The sequence below is a fragment of the Seriola aureovittata genome, chromosome 20 (genome assembly GCF_021018895.1).
Source record: "Seriola aureovittata isolate HTS-2021-v1 ecotype China chromosome 20, ASM2101889v1, whole genome shotgun sequence".
In the NCBI taxonomy this organism is placed as follows: domain Eukaryota; kingdom Metazoa; phylum Chordata; class Actinopteri; order Carangiformes; family Carangidae; genus Seriola; species Seriola aureovittata.
In genome coordinates, this window is record NC_079383.1 from 8,453,910 (window position 1) to 8,471,469 (window position 17,560).

Below are 17,560 nucleotides of genomic sequence, written 5' to 3' on the forward strand. Positions count from 1 at the left end.
CACTGGGTCAGACACTGGTTGCCCCTGCGACTGTGACCACCAGGGGGAGGAGGAAAACACAAACACATAATCCCCTCTGCTTCCCTAGGCAGACAACAGCTTTTAAGATGAAACTTGTGTTTGAAAATGGGATATCGGTCCCCATGTAAAGAGGAGTGGATTGCAATTGTGAAAGAAATATATGATTTGGAAAAACTGACTTTTTCCTTGAACTTGTGCATGGACAAATTCACTATGTTCTGGAGGAAATAGACAGCTCATGTTGAATAAGTGACACTTACAACAGGAGACAGTTAATAACAACTAATAATGTGCTCTGTTTCATTCTTTCTTTTTTCTTTCTTTTTTGCTTGAGTACAGTGCCCCCTACTGTCCTATTTGATGTGCTCTCTCAGTGTTGTTGGGCACTAGTGTGAGAATGTTTCTGTCCTGTTTTGATATGAAGGATAGACTATGGACAAATGGATCAAATACGACTGAAATATCTCTAAACCCTGGACCTACCTCTTGAAATGTACACATTGTTACTATGATTCCTCTCTCCCTGTGTAACAATATATATGCGTATGTATATTTTTCCATCTGTGCCTTTTTTTTCTTGTTCCTTTTCTTGTTCTTTTCCTTTCTTTCTCTCTTTCTAAGTATACTGAAAAATGACTTCATAAAAATAAAGTTAAAAAAAAAAAAGAAAATGGGATATCGGAAGGAAAACTACAAGTCCTATTGAAAATATCACTTGACCACAATGCTAAAATGGTTGAAAAAGAAGCTCATATTAATTGAAGTACAGTGCTTTGAAAAATTTGATGCCAAAATTACGATTTTTTTATAAGGTGAATATCCAGGGGTGGAAATGGTTTGTGCGTCTGTCAATATATGTGTGTACATATATGTGTACAAAAATGGGTTCTTAAAGAAATTGTCTTCACAATCATAGAAACACACACACGTACACAGTGCTGATTTGCCTTATAGATGCTCTCATACTTGAGAGTAATAAGGGTAAGAGTTAATGAGCCTGATTAGCCGATAAGAATCAGCTTTGTCTATTTCTCCCCAGATACCGCTAAGTACTGTGTGTGTGTGTGTGTGTGTGTGTGTGTGTGTGTGTGTGTGTGTGTGTGTGTGTGTGTGTGTGTGTGTGTGTGTGTGTGTGTGTGTGTGTGTGTGTGTGTGTGTGAGAGAGAGAGAGAGAGAGAGAGAGATAGACTGGCTATAAGTGTGTTGCTATGTTTATAAACATCACAGAGATCAAAAAGCCTCTTAACCAGCTTTTTCGAACCCCTGTGTCTTGCTGGAAGACAGAGCTGACACAGAGTTCAGTGAGATTTTCTCTGTGCTAAGGTAGACACATTCTATGAAACAGGACAAATTTGTCTAATACCAAGGAAGCCATGATGTGTGAAGACTATATATGGCTGTAAGGACGAGTAACACAGAATTTTTTTCAGAGGAGTTCTAGATTTTTTCCCACTCTAGCAATGATGTCATCCACTCTAGCCCTGAATATTCCACGCAATACACACCCAGTATAGACTCAAAAATAATCCCAAAAAAACATAAAACTAAGACTGTGATAAATCACAAATTGTTAAAGATATTACAAAGTTGAACACCAGTTAAATAGCTGAAAGGCTTGTGTATAGTTTAAAGTTTGAATGAAGTCTGTAGCTGAAAGTATGTTGAAGTAGTTGACGTTCAAAGAGGCTGAAGTTTTCAAGGATTTGAACATCATCTCAATTTATTTGAATGGCAAAAAAATGTCATAAAAAGCTTAATATTTCAAAAATTATTAATAATACAAATGAGAAAAGCCATAGCAGAAATTTCCTGAAGAAGCCACATGTTTTGATATTCGGACGGTCTTTGTAGCACAAAGTATGAAGGAGTAGTTAGATGCCACAGAAGAAAAATAGTGTGAATAATGTGAATGCTGACCCATTCTCACTAATAAAGATTTGGATAACAATTCAATGCAGTGCTGAAGTAGCTGAAACAACTTCTGAGGCAATGCCGAAGTAGCTGAAGATTAAAAGCAAAACTGCACAAATCTCTACAACAATGTACAAAATGTACAAAACAGAAAAACATGTAAGTTGAAAGCTAAATGGTCTAAAATGCATGAAAAACGCCTCAGAAAGAAGAAATGTACAAGCAAAACTTCTATTGTCACTAATGAAGGAGATTTCTGACACAATGTTAAAATAGTTTATAGCATATTTACCGAAGTACAGTGCCAAAATGTTAAACTGAAGGAGCTGAAGTCTATTAGATGCAAAAGCTGAGAGCTGATACATGTTGTTGAAATAGTCAAAAGCCAAATTATTTACTGAAGGTAAAAGGTGGAAGAAGGAATAAAATGCCTTAAAACTGTGAAAGGAATCATTTGTATTAGTAACAGAAACATTAACTGCATCCTAAACAGTAGAAAGTGTATTCTTTTAAACGTTACGCTAGACAAAAATTGGTCTCAGCTATGAAGTTTTAAAATTTTGTAAATACAGTCAAATCTGACCTGTCTATGATTGTGAGGACAAAATTGTCCTCACAATCATAGAAAGACATGAACATAAACACACAAACAACTACACAACCAGTGATGTAGCCTATGTGATACGCAGGTGTATGCCATATATCCACGAAGAAAGCTCCAGAATTTTTGTTTCCTTAATCACTTAAAAATGCCCAAGGATACATAACAACATATTTTCGAGACAGAACTTACAATTCAGCAATTTGCTTTTGTACAGAACTGGTTGGGAGATCTGACAATAAACTGAACAAACGCGTGTCGCAATGTCCCGCCAGCAGCACCATCTAATTTATTATACGTCATGAGTAATAGACTATCACACTAAAGGTTGCTGTGCATACAGATGTGGATAGACAAGAGCAGCTCTGGTTAGTGAGCAGAACTGTGTGCCTAAAGACAGCAGACATCACTGAAAATGTAATGAACATCACAATCCTCTTCACTGAAGTGACAACAACACTGCATACAGCGAGAGAGAGGGAGAGAGAGAGAAGCTAGTGCTAACTGCTAAGCTTAAGTAACTAGCAGATTTGAACAACATGTAAAAAACTCCTGTGTTTGTGAAAGTCACTAAAAGGAGCAGAGAGCTCTGAGTGCTGGAGCAGAATTAGTGTAAGTTTAAATGTAAAGCAAGTAGTTAGACAATCCTAAAGGAGTTTTAAATCGAAAAAAAACACAAAAAAAAAACAACTGGACTTGATTATTTGTCTGGGAAGACCAGGACCTGGTCCAGGACCAGTCCCAGCCTGGTTAGATGCGTACATGAACTGATGAAGCCTCTTGGATGAGAGGTGAAACGTCTTCCCAGACAAATAATCAAGTCCAGTTGTTTTTTCGATTTAAAACTCCTTTAGGATACTATGACCTGGACAAATGAGAATATGCACAGGATAGTTAAACACTGTGATGAAGAAAACAGCATCGTAAACTGTGTTCAGACAGAGCAGCAATAAACTCTATTAGTAACAGAAACTCCAGTGACTGGAGAGTAGACACCAAGCTGACTTCAGCACGTCCACTGGCTGTTGAATCAGTATTTTGACAACTGTTACAGTTTTCACAAAATCATAGTTTGTGTCATTTTTAGACCGTTTCTGATTTTATAATGGGTGTGTATTGCTAGGAATGTTCAGAGCTAGAGTGGATGACATGACACGCACTCTAAGTGCCATCCCTGAAAATTTTCCTTAAAAAAAAAATCTGAAAAAATCTTTTAAATCCCACAATTTCCAACCTTCATTGACAATTTTTAAGACAAATCTGTAGAAAACTGAGATTTTTTCGTGTATCACCCAGTTTTGGTCTCATTCTGATATGCTGTACAGTTTTTGAGGAAATCCCCCGAAAGTGCAGAGAGGACTGTCCAAAGCTCCCATATATGCCCGTGTCAAAGCTCTGAGGCTCTGAAGCTTTTGCCCTCAGTTTCAAAACCGTGACAAAACCTCCACCCTAAACTGTAGGTACACATTTATGATATCAGTCTTTTTATTGAGGCATTGGGACGGCCATGGTGAGGTGATCTTTTCAATGGCACTTGTAGCTTCCCTCCGATATCCCATTTTCAAACACAAGTTTCATCTTAAAAGCTGTTGTCTGCCTAGGGAGACGGAGGAGATTGTGTGTCTGTGTGTGTGTGTGTGTGTGTGTGTGTGTGTTTTCCTCCTCCCCCTGGTGGCCACAGTCGACATAGCAACCAGTGTCTCAGCAGGTGGTACTGATAGTTACTGGAGAGAAATGGGCAAAGCTGATCGGCTAATTAGACTCATTATCTCTGCAATTGCATGTACTTATGTTTGTGTGTTGATGTGTGGTGCTTTGCGCATGTGTACATGTCTTTTTCTATAATTGTGAGGACAATTTTGTATAAAAACAATTATTGTGAGGTCATTTTTTTCAGTCCTGACAACTTCAAAGGGCTGTTTGAAGGTTAAGCTTTAGCAGTTCCCAACACTGTGCACACACATACATTGAAAGACACACAAACACCATTACCACCTTATGCATATTAATTGTATAAGTGTCTCAACCTGGTAGCACAAGCTTTTTGGAGGCTCTATTGTAGACAGCTCTATTGCCACACACAACAATACATATATGCACATTGACAAACACACACAAACACCTTACTTGACTTTACCCACTAGGATGCAGTGGGAGGTTGACAGATAGATCGGTGCAGTGTCTGCACTAAAGCAGACATTGTGCTGGTCCATTGTGGTGTTGAAGTAACAGGGTCAGAAGGCAAAGCTCTCGATTTACCAGTCGATCTACATTCTGACCCTCACATGAGCTTTGTATTGTGACCATAAGAATGAGATTGGAAGTTTCCTCTGCAGCGTGGCTGGAGGGATCTCGTAGTAGAGCTGATGCTCCTTTGCATCGAAAGGAACCAGTTAAGGTGGTTCCGGCATCTGATTGGGATGCCTCCTGGGCATTTTGCACTGAAGGTCTTGAGGACCCTTAAAGTGTTTTGTTTTATTGCCTACCATTGAGATTGAGTTAGTGGTAAAAACAGATATCGACCCTTTTATCAATATTATAAAATAATTCAGCCACAAGAACACAGTATGATCATCCAGTGGTTATGCTGAAGGGTTATCTTATTCCAGATTTATTGTTGTGCAACAGAATGACCAGCCATCCATGCTACCTGCTTTGCATGCTGTTTGAATGGGCTTGGCTCAGGGAAAGTTCAATAATAGACACTGTTCAACAACAGCAATCATACATTCATATTAATTTTCACTCTCATCAATTGAGAAAGTAGGGTTATAAAAAGGTGTTTAGTACAAAAGCATTAAACATTGATTTATTAGACTGTTATTAAACTGTATATTTGACTGCACAAAAGCTACTATACATACTATACATGAAAACTACTGTATGTCTGCATTTTTTTATCCAGTACTTACTGTGACATACTACATGCAATCAAAGCATTACGCATTATTTTTCTACGCCGCTGTTTTAGCAGGCCAAGCTCTCAGCTGATCATGACTTAACTCGAACACCTCGTCTCATTCCATTCTACTCATTAAAAAAATGACAACAATGCTACAGAAGTGCTCTTAACCACTCACCATAATGTACCACTAAATCACACAAGGAAGAAGACAAAAGTCGAAGAAAAAAAGAAACAAACACCTGTCCACAATAAAAATAGAAAGAGAAGGATTTCCATTGGTCATACCTGCAGCTCCCTCTAGCTAGGGACAGAGTACACACACACACACACACACACACACACCACACACACACACACACACACACACACACACACACACACACACACACACACACACACACACACATGATGTGGGCAGTACATTCTGATAGTATTATATTGTGTAATAATACTATGTAAACACATGGAATGGTCGGAAGTATGCCATCCAAATAAGTAGAAGGTGTCTTTAAAACAAAGACAGGTAATAGGTCATAAAAGGAACCCTAGATGGAGTGTCATTGGAAAGCACACTACAACCAATATCTCTAAGCTCTTTTAAAGAGTATTTGGAAATCCATTCAAACATTCATCTCTTTTGTCAATACATAAGATGAACTAATACAATTATCAAGTTCTATAATATATTCATCATTTATATATCCTTTTTGTTTTTGGACAGTTCTACTCCCTTTATTTATATACTTATGGCACTGTCAATACACCTCTTAGCTAAGCATGTCATATATTTGGCATGCCACATGGTAGCCACATATTTATGGTTAAGGTTATTGACAGATAATGGTTTTGGTCAAATTTTGAAACAAAAAAATTGTTTAACACAAGCCATCTTAGTCTGTTTCATGTATGAATTATTAAATCACAATTGAAAACATTTCTTTTAATAGTTTCAATACTTAAACTCAACTCAAGCTTCTCCTTTACAGAAGCTAGCAGAACAGGCGATAGCTCAGACACAGAGACACTTTGGTTTTCTGTGAAGCATTACACATCAGCCAGGGCTGTGTTCAGACAATTGCAGGATTTCTGTGTAATTAGGTTTAGTACATTTTAAAATTAAATATGTCTCTGCAGTTGCAAGGACATAAGCTTATTGTATATCATCTGTGAATTGAAAATTGTGTAGCTTCAAAGTCAAAACTGTACTTTGTATTTTCTGAGATTTAGAAAATGAAATCTCGAACTTCCTGTGGTTGACATGATTCAATAAATTATAATGAGGCCTGTGACAAGAAGCCGATAGCAAACACATACAGTGATAGAAGTAGTAGGCCTATACTGAGAGCTGACCACTGACCTGCTCAGCAAGTCTAAAGTCATTATAAGTACTAAATACAGTACTTAAATACTGATATAAGACCACATCCTCTCAGTTACTACTCGGTACAGAAGTAATTACTAAGTAGCGTGCATGTGACATGTCAAGTCAATGACAATTATGATTTTACATGAAAAACCCTCACTTTGGTCATTTATAAATATATAAGACAAAACCTTTTCTACATGAACAAAGAGGATGCTGAAGTAATTATGTAACAGCAGTCAATTACCCAAAGTATCCAGATGTAAACTTGAAATAAGTAAAGTAAAGAAATAAGTAAAGTTAATATAGGTGTTCAATATCAACTACATTCCTGCTCCTTCCAACTCTCTTACCCAGAGTCACTGTTAAGCAAATTTTCAGTGCAGGTCTGTTCCAAGAGAGCCCTAACCATACAGACCACCAGCATTAAATGATAACTCCAAATTAATTAACTCAGGTTTTACTTTCAGACTCTTGGCCTTCAGTTCTTTTAGTAATACTACTTGTGTTTCTTTACCTGTCAGACTTCATTGAAGTGATGTCTCTGTATTCACAGATCTGTTACTTTGTTGAGTACAATGTTATCATAATGGATAGAAGTGGAAAAATAAAGAACTATTAAAAAAAAGACCTGTTCAGTTTAATTCATAAGATTCAGATAAAAAGTTAAAATCAGTTAAAAAAGGATTTAATGTGTTTAATTTTTTACATTTCATGATGTTTCCATGGAGTAAGTTAAAAATAATTGAGTCAAATATCAGTACCGCCATCTACTGGCCGATTTTGGTTCAGCGGCTAGGCTTTGTCAATGTTGAATAAAATCTTTATTCAGGAAGTGACAGAAAAACAACAAAGAAGTTCAGACCAGCACAGTTTCTAGCTATGACTAGCCACTCCAGCATACATCTTCGAGTTGCATCGTCGGTATGTGTTTACGTGTGAATTTATATTATATGCTTGAGTTTAAATGGCAAAATAATATTACATTGTGTACTTATTTGTGTTATCATGTGCATTTAGTCTACTTTGAGTGAGCTATTTGGTTAGCCATGTTAGACTTTGGTAATTGTTTATTTTACGGTTTATGCATCTCCATAAATGCAATATTTATGACTGTATTATTTGTTTATCTCTTTTAGTTTCACACTTTACTTCATCAATAAATCTGGCAAAGATGATACCAGTGTGTTGTTTGGAGTGAAGAGTTTAGCTGCCTGTCAACACATGCATGCTTCGCATTGAGGACAGAACAAGACCCAAATTGTAATGAACCAGGTTTCTCCTGTACGTACTAAGAAGCACCTCAGAGGATGTTATAATCTCACCCTCATAATCTTCCATTAAGGATTTTTTTTAAATGAAAATGGAAAACTCATGTTTGTGTGGAAGGACCATTTGTATAAATATCAATGGCTTTTCATTTGTTTTACCCCATTTTATAGCACACTTTGGAAAATTATTCAAATTCACTTTTTTTACTTTACTGTAGGCTAAATTAGTAATATGTGTTTTAAAGTAAATGGGATTAAACTTGGAAAATTCTGGTTAACATTGTTTAATTTCAGTATGTATCATGTGCTGACAAAGTACATTTTCATAGCTTTCATACTGTGAGTTTCCTGGTCACTGTGAGCTACCTTGAGGCCCCAGTGGAACCTGGATGCCACCAGATTGGCCCTCTTGGCAGCTCCTTCAGGTGCCATGAAAGGAAACTGGAGTGGTGGGAACCACAAAGAAATTCTGGTCATCAAATGATGAGCAACAGTTTCACAAAAACACCAAAAGCATAGACACCTAAGTGTGCAGCACTTACCTGTGTAATTTAAGTGACCCACATAATTCCTGGTTCTACATTGTCCTAAGCAGCAGCAGTTGTGCTGATCCCAACAGTGCGCATGAAGATGCAGGGAATGAGCTGAAATTCCTCCAGAGCAGGAGCTCACAGGCAGAGCAATTCAGGGAGCAGTTCTCACTTAGATCCTGTCGCACTCAGTAAACAAATCAGAGGAGGGACATGCAAATGACTTGGTCAGTCCTAAAAGGAAACATAATTTCCTGCTGCACTTTATCAGTTTCTGCTCACCTATGGCCAGAGGTGAATGAATATTTTCTGGAAATGTCTTCAAGTTCCTGGAAAAATACCTTACAATATTCTTAAACAATATTCTTGGATGAAGAAAAACAATTGAGCAAGAAAATAGTTATTCTAATACTTTTTCTATTGAAGTTGTGCTGCTGTGCAAAAATTTTATTAATTTAATCTTACTCTGGCCTGAATGTTTTGCACGGGTTATTATTTGCATAACACAGGATGACAATTTCTTTTTGTTTTTTATTATACCAGTGGTATTTCTGACCTCTCTCTCAGATAGGAACAGTAATGTCTGTTTATTTGTAGAGGCACTGAGTATTACTGTGATGACTGACAGGGTGGGGCACACTTTCGAAGTCAGCTAAAACTTTGTGGTCTTGAAACATGTGAGGCCTGAAACCTGCTGATTAATGGCCACTGTTGTAATCGGGGGGCATTGTTGTTCTGGCATTAAGATGGCAGAGGAGGGAGTCACAGAGCCAGATTGAGGTTGTTGATGTGTACACGGCTCTCATCTGGCAGCATGCAATATAAATCTTATCTTATCTCATCAATCTTAAAATGCTTATTGTTGCTCTTTCAACAATGGTTTTTTAAACACAGTGGCAAGAGGAAAAAGAGAAGAGGGGAGGGGATGCTATTTACACTCATTGTATAGAGTGATGATTTTGCAAATAAATCTCAATCCAAAGTAACTTTAAAATCAGCCCACATCCAGGGGCTACTTATCATTTGGCTGCTGTTAAAGCCTTTTTCACTGCGCTACAATATTGACATTACCTAAGCCAAGTATTTCCTTAAAAGAGGAAGAGGAAAAGAGCAGGTCTGTTTTTCTGAAACATCATTTCAAATCCTACACACAATGGCTTTAAGTAACCCAGTTATACTTTGAGGGAGCTGGGAGGCATCCCCCTCTATTTTTGGAACCCGACTAACCACTCTCTCTCCGAGGTCTACTTCCAGGGGCGTGTTTCATGAAGAGCACACATGAGACTGCAGCTACACTGAAGCCAGTCATCTTGTTAGGCTGGACCAACTGGTTGGGGGGGGGGGGTCTGCTACCTGATTGTAAGCTTTGGACTACAGCGGGGGAAATAAGTATTGAGAGCATCACTATTACACATAACTTAATTTATGGACGTATATGTTTAGATTTCTTTGTATGTGTAGATTACTTGGGTTCTTACTGACATCTGGTGACAATTTTATGTCAATAGCCCCATCAGAAATATATTTACAAAAATGTTGACACGTTCAATACTTATTTTCCCCACTGTATATTTTTTGTAAACCTTTTTGCAGAAGTAAAGAAATGAAAATACCCAGAGCTCTGGAACAAAAAGAAACCCTGTCTGATGCTTTTTTTCCTCCACTACACTCTACACCTCAATCTTGCTGCTTTTCATCCTGTATGTAAAGCTTTACCACCATCCAAAACCTTACATTTCGTGTCAGGAGTGGGATGAGAAGCGACCAGATTGAAGGGGTATAGTGTTGAAGCTGACAGTATGGTGTCTAAAGCACGTTGACAGTATGGTGTCTAAAGCACACTGCAAATCTCAAAAGACAGACGTTGCTGAGGAGGACCCAAAAGGAAGTGCTGCAGGGGGGCTGCCTATAATCATACTGACTGGGCAGTGTGGCTGATTCCACATGTGACTGGAAAGTCACGAGCAGCATATGTGGCCATGGCAGCAGAAGGACACATTTGACTACAAGAAGGTCAAGGAAGCCATCCTTGCCAAATATCAAATCAATGAGGAGGTCTATCAGCAGAGGTACGAGGAGTCTGACATCCATCCTAATGAGAAACCAAGTGAGTTCTGCAATCTTCTTAAAGACTTGTATGGTAAAAGGATTGAGCCAGAGAAGAAGACCAAGGAACAGATTGAGGAAATTCACATTCTACAGCACAACCTCTAGAGCGTTCTAGAGGTTGTGAGCATTCTAGATGTTGTGGGTGAAGGAAAGGGATCCAGAGTCAGCATGGGAAGCAGCTCAGCTGTTGGAAACCTTCCTGGCAACCCGACAAGGGCACAAGGGCTACCAGAAAAATCTGTGACTACTAAGACTAAGTCTACTGCAAAGCTTGTTTGCTTTACTGTGGTATTAAACTAGAATATCCATTCAGAAAAGCAAAAGCAGCTTATTTTTGTACTGTTACCTGACCTTGTCAAAGTGAGGATTGCTGGGTAGGAAAGCAGCAGGTCCATAAAGTTAAGATCAATGGTAAGTCAGGCCAAGCTCTCCTTGAAACTGGTAGTGTGCAGATGCTAATACACCCATCACTAGTCCAGAGGGGTCCCCTAGACTTGAACCCAAATGCACGACTCAGAAACAAAGTACAAATTAACAATATTTTAATAACAACGTACCCAAATAAAAATCACTCACAGAGAGGAAAAACTGTAGAACAAAAAAAATACTCTTTTGAGGAAAACCAACAAAGATTCAGGACAAAGGCAAAGAACGTAACACAGAATTCAAATCCTGACTTGGGACAAGGTGGCTGGCATGGTTCTCTGACAAGACGACAAGACAAACTGGCACAGAACAAAGGGAAACGCAGACTATATACACACACAAGGTAATGGGAAACAGGTGGAAACAATCAGGGCGAGGCAGACAATCAGACCAGTGGGAAACACACAAGGGAAGGAGGAAGTTACCTGAAACGAGAGGAGAGTTAGGTTTTCAAAATAAAACAAGAAGTCACGAAACAGACAAAACTTAACGTCTCTTCATGGACATGACACTAGTTTCCCAGTTCCCAGTACAGATCAATCGAGAGGTTCCAGGCCAGGATTCAGCCGAAGAGGAGTTAAAAGTTCTCTCTGAATTACCTTATTTTGACAAGATTCTTTGTGATAGCGCTGTTAAGTGAAGAAAAGTAGGAGACAGAAAAGTCAAGAGAAAGTGGCAAGCACAGTTAGAACAGGTTCTGGGGTGGCAGAGCCAGAGGTTTGACAAAAGTTGTGATTCTTTGCATCTTCAAAAAAAGGACAAAGCCCTGCAGGACTTTAATGATGCAGTGGTAGTGCAGCAGGGCCAGGTTGCAGGGGAGGGCTATTTCCTCAGAGACCAGGTGTTGTACTACAAGGCAAATCCAGATGATAGGGAAAGACGTGGTTCCACAGAGGCTCCAAGAACAGGTGTTAAAGTTGGGCAGAAGTATTCCCTGGGCAGGTCATCTAGGGACTAAGAAGACTTTGGACAGAATTTTAAGCCGGTTTTACTGGCCAGGTCTGAACACAGAGGTACAGAGGTATTGTCAGTTGTGTCCTGTTCCAGCTAGGGGATAAAAATGTTCCCAAATGTCCATTGCAACCGCTTCCAATTATGGATGTTCTTTACAGCTGTGTAGCTATGGACATTGTTGGGCCAATAGAGCGAACACAGTCAGGTCACTGTTACATACTGGTAGTCTGTGACTACAGTACCAGATACCCTGAAGCATTTCCCCTCAGAGACATCACTGCTAAACAAATAGCATATGCACTACTGCAGCTCTTCTCCAGGGTTCGTATCCCATCTGAAATTCTGACAGATCAGGGAACAAACTTCCTCTCCAACACACTTAGGCAGGTGTATAGGCTCTTAAGCATTAAGAGTATTCAGACCACCCCTTACCACCCCCTACAGGGAGGTGCCTCAAGCTTCAACTGGCATTTCAAGTTTTGAGCTCCTTTATGGCAGGCAGTTGGAAGGTTCCCTCGATGTGTTGCAGGAGCCCTGGGTGGGAGCCCAAGGGAAGGAAACAAGGCAGCCAGAGAGAAATCCTTCATCCCAGATCAGCAGGTACTTCTCCTTCTCCCAACAGCTGAGAACAAGTTGCTGGCGAAATGGTAGGGCCCATATACTGCGCTGAGGAAGTTGAGTGCAACCATTTATGAGATAGAGAGGCCAGAGAGGAGGAATCCAAAGCAAAAATTCCACATCAATCTGCTGAAGGAGTGGAAAACCCAGGAAATCCCACCCCAACAGCAGATGTTTGTTCGGACAGTGGAGGAGGAGGGTGATGTTGTGGGTGAGTTCACTCCTGTCAGTCACAATTCTGTATTCCTTGATATCTCCCATCTCTCTATAACCCAGCAGCAAGAGTTTCAGGCCATTGTTCCACGAGATCTGAATTTGATGCTTGTCCTCTGCCAAGGCTCAGTCACCTCTTTGGACAGGTGGGTCAAGCAGGGTTCATTGCCACCCTGGACCTGTACAAAGGCTACTGGCAGGTGCCCTTGTTTAATGCTGCCAAGTTTCTAACTGCTTTCAAAGTGCCATCCAGAGCAGTGTTATTTGGAATGCATGTGCAACAGGAACTTCCAAACATCACACAACATTCAGCTGCAGCTACGGCATCTCCTTCACAACCTGACACTGCAGCTGCAACTCCCTCCACACTGGGGTCAAGTCTCCTGTCCTTTACAATGGAGGAGGTGAGGGCGGAGTTCAAGAGGCTATGTCCTGGAAAGGCAACAGGCCCAGATGGTGTGTGTCCAAAGATTTTAAAGGAATGTGCAGCCCAGCTAACTTAAGTCTACAAACAGGGAGGGTCCCAGTCCTGTGGAAAACATCATGTCTTGTTCTGGTCCCTAAAGTAAGGCGACCGGCTGAGATAAATGACTCCCTCCAGTGTCTTCACATCACACATCATGAAGACACTGGAGCGGCTGTTTCTCCACCTTCTGAAGGCACAGGTTGAACATGTACTTGACTCCCTACAGTTTGCATACAAAGAACATATTGGAGTGGATGATGCCATCCTTTACATGCTCCACCAGGCCCATTCTTACTAGGATGAGTCAGGTAGTTACATGAGGATTATGTTCTTTGATTTCTCAAGTGCATTTAACACCATCCAACCCCCCATTCTTAAAGACAAGCTGGAAGGGATGGGGATGGATCTCTGCTTCACGTCCTGGATTGTGGATTATGTGACAAGATGACCACAGTACATCAGGCTGGGTAACTGTGTCTCAGGGACAGTCATGAGCAGCACTGGGGCTCCACAGGACTGTTCTGGCTCTGTTCCTGTTCACCCTGTATACGGCGGACTTTAAATACAACTCTGAGTCCTGCCACATTCAAAAATACTCCAATGACACAGCTATCATTGACTTTCGGAGATCTAGGCCCATCCTTCAGCCAGTCAACATTCGAGGGAAGGACATTGAGGTGGGGTACATTTATACATAAATACCTAGGTGTGCACCTGAACAGTAAACTGGACTGGTCCATGAACACGGATGCCATCTACCCTAAAGGGGCAGAGCCGACTCTTTTTCCTCAGGAAGCTCAGGTCCTTTGACGTCTGCAGTGAAATGCTGCACATTTTATGAGTCAGTGGTGGCCAGTGTACTCTTTTATGCTGAAGTCTGCTGGGGCAGCAACATGTCAGACATGAACACAAAGAGACTGGACAAGCTGGTAAAAAAAGGTGGGGTCTGTGCTTGGCAGGAGTCTGGACTCACTGAGGACTGTTGTGGAGAGATGCATGCAATGTAAGATGGAGGCCATCTTAGACAATACCAACCATACTCTCCACAACATTCTGGCAGGACAGAGAAGCAGCTGCAGCAGTAAACATCTCATCTCTATACACTGAACACAGAGGTTCAGGAGATCCTTTGTTCCCACAGCCATCAGGCTATACAACCCCTCAGCCAAAGGAAGTGGACTAATCTAATTATTATTGTTTATTTATTATGAACTGTTTTTATTATTATTATTATTATTATTATAATCATCAACAATGAGCTAATGGACACATGAATTTCCCCTAGGGGATAAATAAAGTTGTATCTATCTATCTGTCTATCTATTATTATTATTATTATTATTATTATTGCTGTTGCTGTTGGTTTTGTTCTCATTATTAGACATCCATGAAGCAAAGCTGTTTTTGTGGTCCTTATAAGAGTCAACCCGCTTATTTTTGTTCTCATTTCAAGGAACAACATTGTTTTTGTTGTCATAATTAGGGGTTCTTGCCTCAAGGTGGCACTGCAATAATTTGAGACTGAACCAATATTGGCTATTTGCCTATGATTTCAGGCTGGTGCCACAGAGGACTTTCATTCATTTAAAAGTTATTTATTTTTAATATTAATATTTTCTTAATTTATGATAGCCAATAAATTGATAGACAACCAAAGGTCCAACAGATTTCTCGCTCGTGAGGAGCACCGACCAAACAAAGTTGTACAATTTCCTCTACTAATGACAGTCTTTTGGGATATTTACATTTTTATGTGATCCAAGACCCAATTTAGTTGGATATTTGAGCTTATGGTCTGGCTATGTGTGAATTTGAAACTTAATATTTGGGTCTTGTGAATATTTAACTTATAGCCTGAATTTGAACTGAAAGCATCTAGAAATGACAGTAATTCCAAAATTGAACTTTCATGATTTGACAGACTAATTAAAATGTCATCTGCTAATGAAGAATATCATTATCAATTTCATTTTGATTGATCCTGACTTAATGATTCAATAAACAATGCAAACAGTAATAGACTAAATGGACAGCCCTGTGTGGTCCCTCTGTCCAGAATACAAAAACCTAGAAAAGTTCTAAGTGTCGCCAAGAATGCTTAGAAGCTCTGGTGGCTCTGCGATCCAACATGTTAACGAGGTAGTCCGCAGATTGAATCGGATGTTCACCAATCATCTTGGACTTATAATTTTCCAATTTTTCAATCCCAAAGCCCCAATCTTCAGGTCCAAATCTCCAATTGCCCTCTGTTAGCATTTCAACCAAACTGCAGTAAAGAGACAGCCTGCTGCTGCAGCTGTGAGCAAGTTTTTGCAAGCAGATTTTCAGTGTTCTTGAAATGTGAATTTCTTTTTATGTAAAAAATCTGTCACCCTTGCAACAGCATCCCTTTTTATGGTGTAGTGGTTAAAAAAATCTGTTAAAAACTTACAAGTTCAAACCTTGCTTGCAGAGGCAATACATTATTCAAGAATGAAAAAACCTAAATATAAAAATACAAACTGTTTTGGCTGTGTAAAACCTAAGGTGTTAACCAAACATTCAACATTCATCCAAAATCAGTGGTGAATGGCATACAATCATAACAGATTTTATTTGACCAAATTGCACCTGTTCTCACTTTGATTTGCACCAAAGCAGGTAAAATTAATTTACAATTACTTCTGTTTCCTAAATGGACAGATTGATATCCCGGAAGTTTAATTGACTGTGTTATAACTGTGATACATTTTTGAGCAGTATACACTACCGTTCAAAAGTTTGGGGTCACTTAGAAATTTCCTTATTTTTGAAAGAAAAGCACTGTTTTTTCAATGAAGATAACATTAAACTAATCAGAAATACACTCTATACATTGTTAATGTGGTAAATGACTATTCTAGCTGAAAACGTCTGGTTTTTAATGCAATATCTACATAGGTGTATAGAGGCCCATTTCCAGCAACCATCACTCCAGTGTTCTAATGGTACATTGTGTTTGCTAATTGCGTTAGAAGGCTAATTGATGATTAGAAAGCCCTTGAAAACCCTTGTGCAATTATGTTAGCACAGCTGAAAACAGTTTTGCTGGTTAGAGAAGCTATAAAACTGACCTTCCTTTGAGCTAGTTGAGAATCTGGAGCATCACATTTGTGGGTTCGATTAAACTCTCAAAATGGCCAGAAAAAGAGAACTTTCATGTGAAACTCGACAGTCTATTCTTGTTCTTAGAAATGAAGGCTATTCCATGCGAGAAATTGCCAAGAAACTGAAGATTTCCTACAACGGTGTGTACTACTCCCTTCAGAGAACAGCACAAACAGGCTCTACCCAGAGTAGAAAGAGAAGTGGGAGGCCCCGCTGCACAACTGAGCAAGAAGACAAGTACATTAGAGTCTTTAGTTTGAGAAATAGACGCCTCACAGGTCCTCAACTGGCAGCTTCATTAAATAGTACCCGCAAAACGCCAATGTCAACGTCTACAGTGAAGAGGCGACTCTGGGATGCTGGCCTTCAGGGCAGAGTGGCAAAGAAAAAGCCATATCTGAGACTGGCCAATAAAAGGAAAAGATTAATATGGGCAAAAGAACACAGACATTGGACAGAGGAAGATTGGAAAAAAGTGTTATGGACAGACGAATCGAAGTTTGAGGTGTTTGGATCACACAGAAGAACATTTGTGAGACGCAGAACAACTGAAAACATGCTGGAAGAGCGCCTGACGCCATCTGTCAAGCATGGTGGAGGTAATGTGATGGTCTGGGGTTGCTTTGGTGCTGGTAAAGTAGGAGATTTGTACAAGGTAAAAGGGATTTTGAATAAGGAAGGCTATCACTCCATTTTGCAACGCCATGCCATACCCTGTGGACAGCGCTTGATTGGAGCCAATTTCCTCCTACAACAGGACAATGACCCAAAGCAAACCTCCAAATTATGCAAGAACTATTTAGCGAAGAAGCAGGCAGCTGGTATTCTATCTGTAATGGAGTGGCCAGCGCAGTCACCATATCTCAACCCCATTGAGCTGTTATGGGAGCAGCTTGACCGTATGGTACGCAAGAAGTGCCCATCAAGCCAATCCTACTTGTGGGAGGGGCTTCTGGAAGCGTGGGGTGAAATTTCTCCAGATTACCTCAACAAATGAACAGCTAGAATGCCAAAGGTCTGCAATGCTGTAATTGCTGCAAATGGAG